Raw genomic sequence first — 10,150 nt, 5'->3', positions numbered from 1 at the left:
AAAGAAAGAAAGAAAGAAAGAAAGAAAGAAAGAAAGAAAGAAAGAAAAAGAAGAAAGATATCTCTGACCTCCATGTTGTAAATCCAGGGTCTCATGTGGATTGGAGTATCAGGCACTATTGACCCATTTAATTATTGTCTCCTTCATCAACAACTCTTTCACTTTGCTTCTGCAATACCATTTTCTTTTCATTCTCTTCCTATCTCACTGGACATTCCTGTTTAAAATCCTTTATGGTTCCTCCTCATCTCCTTAACCTCTATATATTGGACTGCTCAGGGGATTTCTCCTCTCCCTCATTGCTCTCTTCTGTATTAATAATCACTTCCATGGTTCTCTCATTCAGTTTCAAGGCTTTAAGTACCATCTATGTACTGACAATACCCAAATATGTATCTTCAGCAGACCTTCCTACATGAACTCCATGTTCATGCAGTCAAGTGCCTGCTCAGTGTTCACTCAGATGTCTAAAAATCACCTTAGGTTAACATGTCCCAAACTGAACCCAGATCCCGTCACCCCACTGACCTGTTTCTCTTTCAGTTTTCCCCTTCATTGTATATAGCATTGCTATCTTTCTAGTTGCTGAGGTCAAAAGCCATCATTAAATCTCCCCTTTCCCTCATTTCTCGCATCTAATCAACTAGTATATCTTGTCAGTTTCACCATCAAAATAAATCTCAAATTTGGCAGCCTTCTCACTACTCCCCTGTTTTCCTCTCAACACAAGAGGCATGTGAGATTATGTCACTTCTAGTCCTAAAACCTTTGAATGTCTTTCCCTCTCACTCAGAGTAGGAGCCTAAGTCCTCAGTAGTGGTTTACAAAGCCCCAGGCCCCACCAGGTCTGACTGCTCCCCCTGCTGTTCATCCTCTCCTGGAGCTCTTCCTTGCCTTCTCTGGTAGAGCCCTGTTACCCTCTTACCTATTTCTTGAGCACACAAGGCACATTCCAGCCTCAGAGTCTTTGTACTTGCTGTTTTTCTGCCAATAATGCTGTTACCACATAGCTTCATGGCTTGTTCTCTCCATTCCCTCAGAATCTCACTCAAATATCCACTTCTGGATGAGGTCTTCTCTGTTCATGCTCTGTTCATGCTACATAAAAGTCATGTGTGCATATTCATCCACCTCGCTCTTAACCCTGATTTATTTTTTCTGTGGCACTCACCATGGTCTGATGCATAATACATACCCCTGTTCATTTACCTTTTTTGGTCTTCTTTGCTTATTTGGCTCATTGTTGTATCTTTGTGATCTAAAATAAGGCCGAGAAAGCAGCAGCATTCAGTACACATTTAATGAACAGATGAATGAATGGAGCTAATCGGAGTGTTAAGTTAATTCATATATGTGTACAGGAATCAATGTTTTGTCTGAGCATTTCCCAGCTTTTTCTAGAACTGCCCTCCCCATTCTGTAGTGATGCTGGGAACAGCCATGTTGTGCAGTGCAGTTCTGACCCCCTGGCTACTGCTGATGGGATGGGACACCCTAGGCCACTGTTTACCTCCTGGGGAATTTGGTGCTGGCAATGAGGGAGCTGGGCTGTTTACTGACACTGTAACATATCTTTCCATAGCTGCCACAGGTCTTGTTTCCAGCCAAAAGGACCAGATGCAGAGGTATCTATCAAAAAACGGAGAATAAGATGATGCTCAGAGAGCAGCAGAGGTGACAGAGGGTGAGAGAATCCCGCAGTGCCCTAGTTCCCCTCACCAGTTGCTCCTCAGATCCAAACCGACCCCTGCCCTTCCTGCTACATTAAGGAGAACCGCAGCTCAATGTCTGCCATTATGATAGGTGGTTAATAAATATTAATTGAATATTAATCTTGAGGGGGAGGGGATTGTCATCTGCATGTGTTGAATCTCAAAATCTTCACAATAAATCAAACCAAGTGAAGTTGCAAAAATAAATGTTTTATGAACATTCAGCATCTCACCTAGTTTTTTTTTTTTTCACCCAGTTTGACAAAGAAGAGATTCTGTTCTTTTTCTTGGAAGGTGGCATGATAATGCAAAGACGATTGGCATCACAACAGGAAACCAGAGTTCTGGTCCAGCTGGGCACCTGGGTTGGTGATCATCCCTTTCCCATCTGTTTTCTCATCTGTAAAATAAAGGACTATAGTCTACTTTCTAGGTCTCAATTTTAGAAGTTTGAATCCTTAATGATATAAAGCACTGTATGGAGGCTTGTTCTTTTCCTATTGATAAATACCTCAGATGTTTTAAACATCTGTTTTTTTGTGACTGCAACATATCTGAACCCTTCATTTGTGGGGGTATTTTCTACCTCATAAATCTTGGGTGGAGATGGAACTTGTCTTCCATTATAGACATTGAAAAACCCAACTATTCACTTTCCTATTTTTTATTTTTTTAAAGATTTGATTTATTTATTAGAGAGATAGAGTGAGAGAGAGCACACAACCCGGGGCGGGGGAGGGGCAGAGAGAGAGAGAGAGAGAGAAGCAGGCTCCCCGATGAGAAGGAGCCTGATGCAGGGCTTGATCTGATCCCAAAAGGCAGATGCTTAACCAACTGAACCACCCAGGGGCCCCTTCCTATTTCTTTTATGCCCAGCACTAGGTTACATGATAGAAGCTAGGGCCATGAGACCCAAGCACCAAGACTAAAGTGGGAGCTTATGACTAACTGGGTTCAGGTGCAGCCAAGAATCCATTCCAGAGGCAGGTGGTGGCAGCAGCTGCTGAACTTCCAGTGTTGACCATTGTGATGTCTTCTGTCAAGGATATAGAGGCACTAGCTTGGCATCCAGTATTCATGGAGGGAGTGTGAAGTCTTCAGGGTGCCAGATTGGTAACAGGATGGCTGTGGTCCTGGCTGGTCCTCAGGTCCCACTTCCCCTCTGGCTTCTTCAGGCTTCTTGTGATTCTGTAAGGTGCTCACTATCTTTTCAGTGAGCTCTTTTTAATGAAGTCACAGATCACAGGTCATAGGTGGTATTCTCCCTCCACCCTGAACTGCAAATCAAAACCCTGATTGAAGAACCAAATTAAACAAAGGCAGGAGAGCTCTAAACCCACTTCCCCAATGCAGTTAAGGTGATGAAACAAATGTGGTCAAAGGCTCCCTATGACTCCTGACTCTGTCACTTTCACAGGAAGAATGTATGAGTTTCACAGGAATAACAGAACCAGAGAGGACCTGAGAGATCATTCAATCCAGATGTCTCATTTTTTTCTGAAGGGGCCAATAACTTGTATAGAATCACACAGTGAGGTCCAGAGTTGGGACTCATGTCTCTCTGACACCAGGAAATCGGGATTTTCCTTACTGTCTACATTGCCTCTAGTTGGGTTGCACATAATTTTCTTTACATTTTTTTCCCATTTGAATCTCTTTTGGCACCTACAAATCCAGTGTTCTTACTTATGTCCTACAGCATTTCCAATATTCCTATCTCTGTAAGTGGCATTTGCCTAGGTAAGGTATTTAACCTTCCATTTTCAAAAGAGAGCCAGTTTCCTTTTGGCAAGCCTCAAGAGTGCAAGGAGGTGAGTGAGATCTCGTAGTCGCTCCTGCATTGAGGGCTCCTCCTTCCTCAGCGTTCATTGCTAGCTTGGCCTCAGCACTATCATTTTGTAAATGCAGAGGAGATCTGCAAAATGTGAGCCCTTCGAGGAAAAACAGAAAGTCATCAGAATTCTTTAAATGTGTCTAGAGGTATGCTCCTTGACTGCTTATTTCCTTCAGAAATGCCAACTCTGCCTGTTCTTCTGAGGGAAAGGGGGAAAAACATCCTTAATGAAAGACTGTCAGTAAAATTATTACCTGGGAAGCCAAGAGGAGACAGACCTCAGCGTTAGATCTCAGCCTATCCAGGCAGGCAGGGTACGATTCCTTTCAGCTATTTAGACGCTGCCCCTACTCTAGAATGTTGTCTTTGATCAGCCCAGCCCAATTTAAACTGTGTTCATTAACCAATCTGCTTTTAAATACCCAATTAGTATTGAACTCTGAGTTGCATCGCATTAAAAATAACAAAACATCGATACATTTATACCTTTGAATGGGTAGTGTTTCAGAGTGGTTTTTCTCTAAGAGTTCTGTGAGGCAGTCTGGGTAGGAATTATCCTCCTTTTAATGTTCCACTCATTAACTCAACAAATAGATTTTCAGCGTTGAGTACCTGGCACACGTTCTTCTTGGCACCGGGGTACAGAAAACAAACTGCGAAGTTTCCTGCCCTGGAAGGCTTACATGTGGTCGAAATGGTAACTTTTGTGTGATGTGTATTTCACCACAATTTAAAAATGTTTTATCTAATATTAATATACTCTGTAAAAAGTTGAAATGCTATAGGGAGATAGTAAGCATATAAACAAATTGTAAGCGATAATTACAGATTGTGAGGGGCTGTTGGGAAAGAAACAAGGTATATGATGGATAGTAACTAGCAGCAACATGGGATGGAGTGGGATAAACTTCCCTACGGGGCTCTAGGAAGGCTTCTCTGAAGAGGTGACTTGAAAGAGAAGAGGGGTCAGTTATGTGAAAGATAAACTATTCCAGACAGAGGAAACTGCATGTTCAAGGCCACTGAGGCAAGACCTTGGCACACTGAGAGACTGTGGACGGTATGCCTGGAGCATAATGAGTGAGGGGCACCGAGGAAGTGGGGACACAGAGGCATGAACATGGCAGAGGACTAGCTCAGGTTCACAAGCCTCGGGACATGGTCTTTCTATTTAGTCCATTTTTTGCAGGGTATTACTGGCCTGAGCTAGCTAGATGGGAAATTCCATGGCTTACTTTTCCTCTCACTCCCTACAGTGGTGACTAGATTAGACTCTGATTGACACAGCCCAGTGATTTGGCTGCGGAATTGGGGATATGAATTCAGAACTCATTGAACGTAAAGTGACATCACGAAAGTCGAATGACTTCTGTGGACTCCTTTATTCCAGTCTCCCCAGCCAGCTAATATAGTCACCACTCTAGACTAGCCCGGATTGCAAATTGACCAGGGTACTCCTTCATCGTGTGCAGCCTTTTCAGGTGTTGGGGCAGGACTGGTTTAGCAGTTTCTGATCTCATTCTCAGGCAAGGGTTGATGTCAATTCATGCATACAGGCAATTGGAAAATGTTAGAATTTATTTTACACCCGACTGAGAAAATTTCTCAGAACTTTTTCCTGTTATTACTGTCTGTCATTACTATAAAGAGGGAGTATCATTCAAGAATGAAATTTCCTTAGTGATGAGTAAGTAACATTCACTTAAGTGTTCCAGATACAAACAGGTGGCCTGAGGACCACAGAAACTAGTGGCTCAGCTGGGAAAGCAAAATTGAAACTCTTGTGAGTTTTATTCTGTGTTAGCACTTACCTATGACATCCCTGATATTTGATTGATCTATTCCATAAATTTTCAACTTTCTCTGATATTTATATATGTATGTATATATGTATTTATAGAAGTAAAAATAATATTCAACAAACTGCACAAATCTCAAGTGGATAATTTGTTGGCCAACAGACACATGAAAAAATGCTCCATATCACTTGCCATCAGGGAAATACAAATCAAAACCACAATGAGATACCATCGTACACCAGTTAGAATGGCTAAAATTAACAAGCCAGGGGACAACAAATGTTGGAGAGGATGTGGAGAAGGGGGAACCTTCTTGCACTGTTGGTGGGAATGCAAACTGGTGTAGCCACTGGAAAACAGTATGGAGGTTCCTTAAGAAGATCTACCCTACAACCCAGCAATTGCACTATTAGGTATTTACCCCAAAGATACAGATGTAGTGAAAAGAAGGGCCATATGCACCCCAGTGTTCATAGCAGCAATGTCCACAATAGCCAAACTGTGGAAGGAGCTGAGATGTCCTTCAACAGATGAATGGAAAAAGAAGATGTGGTCCATATATACAATAGAATATTACTCAGCCATCAGAAACGATGAATACCTACCATTTGTATTGACATGGATGGAACTGGAGGGTATTATGCTAAGTGAAATAAGTCAATCAGAGAAAGACAATTGTCATATAATTTCACTCATATGTGGAATATAAGGAATAGCGCAGAGGACCATAGGGGAAGGGAGGGAAAAATGAATGGGAAAGAAATCAGAGAGGGAGACAAACCATGAGAGACTGTTGATTCCGGGAAACAAACTGAGGGTTGCAGAAGGGAGGGGGTGGGGGAGAACGGGTAACTGGATGATGGACATTAAGGAGGGTACATGATCTGATGAGCACTGGGTGTTATATGCAACTAATGATGCAGTATATGTTGGCTAATTGAATTTAAATAAAAATATATAAAAAAATAAAGTGGATAATTTGGTAAGTTTGGACATGTGTATACACCCATGAAACTATCACCATAATCAAGCAAATGAACATTCCTTACCTCCTAAATTATCTTCATGCTCCTTTGTGATTCATCCCCTCTTGCCCTACCCTGTCCCCCATACCCATCCATAAGCAACTACTGATCTGCTTCTCTCTACAAATTAGGTTACATTTTCTAGAATTGCATTTTATGTAAATGGAATCTTATAGTATGTACTCTTTCCTGTCTGGTTTATTTGTCAGAGCATATTTTGAGGTTCATCCATGTTTTTGCATGAATCAATAATTTGTTCTTTTTTTATAGCTGACTAATAATCTATTGTATGGATAACTCAACTTTGGTCTAATACAAATAAAGTTGTTGTGAGCAGTTGCATACAAATCTTTGTATGGACATATGTTTTCAGTTATTTGGGGTAAATATCTTGAAGTGAAATGGCAAGGTCAGAAGGTAGGAGTATGCTTATTGTACCTTTGTTTCCAAATTTGTTATATCATTTTACATTCTTACAGCAGTATGTGAAAGTTCATTACCCCATATCCTTGCCAATATTTGGTAGGTTCAATTTTTTAAATTTAGCTCTTTTAATAGGTGCATAGTAATATTACTGTGGGTTTAATTTGCATTTCCCTAATAACTAATGATGTTGAACTTTGTGTGTGTGCTTATTTGTCATTCATATAACTTCTTTGATGAAATGTCTATTTAAATAATTTGCTCATTGAAAAAAATAGGTTGTTTGCTTTTCTTTTTAAGTTTTAAGAGTTCTTTAATCTGGAGACAAATGAGCAATCAGATATGTGATTTGCAAGTATTTTTATCCTTGTCTGTGGTTTGTCTCTTTATTTCTGAGTATTTTTTAAAGAGTACAACTTTTAAATTTTGATAAGGTGACTTTAGAAAAAGAATTTACAGATCCTCCTTATCGTACTATAGCTAAGAAATCTTTGCCTCATTCAAGGCCGCAAAGATTTTCTTCTATGTTTTTCTCTGAAAGTTTTGTATTTTAAGTTTTACATTTAGGTCTGATTCATTTTGAGTTCATTTTTGTATATGTTGTGAGGTATGGATCAAAGTTCACTTTTTTTTGTCTATGGATATTCCATTTTCCTGTACTACTTTCTCCTTTGAGTTACCTTTCTCCTATGTAAAATATCAATTACCATATATGTGATATATCCGAACTCCTTATTCTGTCATGCTGTTCTATTTATCCATCCTTGTCTTATTACTACACTGTCTTGATTCTTTTAACTATGATACATTTTGAAGTCAGGTAGTATGAGTCCTCCAACTTTATTCTTTCTCAAAATTTTGGCTACTCAGGTCCTTTGCATTTTCATGTGGGTCTGCTTGTCAATTTCTTTAAAAAAATCTTACTGGGATATTAATTGAAATTGCTTGTAATTCACAGATTAATTTGGGAAGAATTAACATCTTAACAGTATTGAGTCCTCTAGTCCATGAACATAGGCAAGAATTCCATTTATTTATGTCTCCTTTTATTTCTCTTAGCTATACTTTGTACTTTTCAGGGTATATATCTTGGACATCTTTTATTACATATATCCTTAAGTATTTCATAAATATTAATCCTATTACATGTGGTGTTATTTCTTTAAATTTCAATTTCTTATTGTTTATATCGAACATGTTGAAGTGTACTTTATTTTTATATTATGATCTTGTAGCTTGAAACCTTGCAAAGCTATGTATTTTCTGTAGATTCCCTTTATCAGACTGAGGAAGATCCCTTCTATCTTTGTTCAGAATTTTTATCAGGAATGGATGTTGGCTTTTATCAAATATGTTTTTGTGTATCTGTTAAGATGATCACGTTTTAAAAAAGTCTATTAATATGAATTTGATTTTTAAATATTAAACTTCTTTTCATTACTGGAATAAATCTCACTTGATCATGATGTATTATCCTTTTTATGAGTTCTTACATTCCACTTGTTAAAGTTATATTTAGAATTTTTGCAACTATGTTAAGGAGGGATATAAATCTGTGTTTTTCTTTAGTTAAAATGGCTTCACCTGGTTTTGGTATCAGACCACCAAATGCTGGCCTTATACAACAGATTGGGAGGTTTTCAGTTTTCTGGAAGAGTTTATATAAAACTGGTATTATTTTTTAACTATCTTATAGAATTTACCAGTGAAGCTAGCTGGGCCTGAAATTTTCCGTGGCCCTGCTTTTTCACTACAAATTCTATTTCTTTAATGGATATAGAGCTATTCAGTTATTATTTTTTTTTGCTCTCATTTATATCATCTGAGCTGTTGAATTTATTGACATAAAGTTCTCCATAATATTCAATTGTCATCATTTAATATCTCTGGAATCTGTAGTTGTGTTTCTCATGCCTGGTATTAGTATCTATCCCTTCTCTTTATTAGACTTGCTAGAGGTTTATCAATTTTATTGGCCATTTTAAAGAACAACATTTGGTTTACTTGAATTTATTGTTTCTGTTTTATATTTTTATTGACTTCTATTCTAATTTTTATTTTCTTTATTCTTTTTACTTTGGGTTTTATTTGCTCTTCTTTTTCTAATTATTAAAATGGTAACTGAGGTCATAGATTTGAGACTTTTCTTTTTTTTCTCTATTTTTTCAGCACTATGAGTTTCCCCTTAAGTACTATTTTAGCTGCATCTCACCCGTTTTGATGTGCTGTATTTTCATTTTCTTAGTTCAGAACAATTTATAACCTCCAGTTTTATTTCTTCTTTGACCCATGGGCTATTTGGAAATGTGTTTCCAAATGTTTGGAAAATTTTCTGGAGTTTTATGTTATCGATTCCTCATTTCATTACAGTGCAGTCAGAGAACATACATTCTATAACTTAACCCCTTTACATTTATTGAAACTTTGGTCATAGCCAAAGATATGGTGTGGTCTATTTTGGCAAATGCTTCATTTGCACATAAGAAGAATGTGTATCCTATTTTTGGTGGAGTATTCTGTAAATATCAATTAAGTCAAATTGATCGATTGTGTTTTCCAAGTCTCTATATGTTTACTGATTTTTTTGTCTAATTGTTCTAGAAACTACTGAGAGAGGAATGTGTAATCTTAAGCTATAATTGTGTATTTGTCTATTCTTGCAGTTCTATCAGGTTTTTGGCTCTGTTATACATGTGTAAACATTTAGGATTGTTAATTTGACTTGATAGGTTGGTCCATTTATCGTTATGAAATGATGCTTTTTGTCCTTGGTAATATATATTCTTTGCCCTGAAATATTCCTGGTCTGCTATTAATCAATCCATTCCAGCATTTTCCCCCCTCATTTAATGTTAGCATTGTACACTTTATGTTCACCATGCCAAGATTAAAATGAAAAACTTAACAAAAAATAATGTTAGGATTGTACATTTTTTCCATGCTCTTACTTTTAACCTGTTTATATTTTTATATTTAAACTGGTTTATTATAGGCAGCATATAGCTGGGTCTTGCTTTTTTAATCCAATCTGGCAATTTCTGGGGTGTTTCAATCATTTTCATTTAATACGATTATCAACATGATGGAGTTTACTCTCTTGCTATTTCAGTTCTACTTGTCCTTTCTGTTGTTTGTTCCCTTTCTCTTCTTTTTCTTCATTCTTTTGCACTACACGATTATTTTTTGGAAGATTTTATTTTATTACATTTTTTGATAGCACATTAGCTATAATTCTTTGTAGTTTTATTTTAATGGCTGCTTTCGGGTTTATTGTATTCAACTTGAATGTCTTCCAGTCTATCTTTGAGTTACATTATACCACTGCACATCAAGTATTCTAATCTTATAACCGTGTAA

The sequence above is a fragment of the Neomonachus schauinslandi genome, chromosome 1 (genome assembly GCF_002201575.2).
Source record: "Neomonachus schauinslandi chromosome 1, ASM220157v2, whole genome shotgun sequence".
NCBI lineage: Eukaryota > Metazoa > Chordata > Mammalia > Carnivora > Phocidae > Neomonachus > Neomonachus schauinslandi.
Note: the sequence above shows the minus strand (reverse complement) of the source record.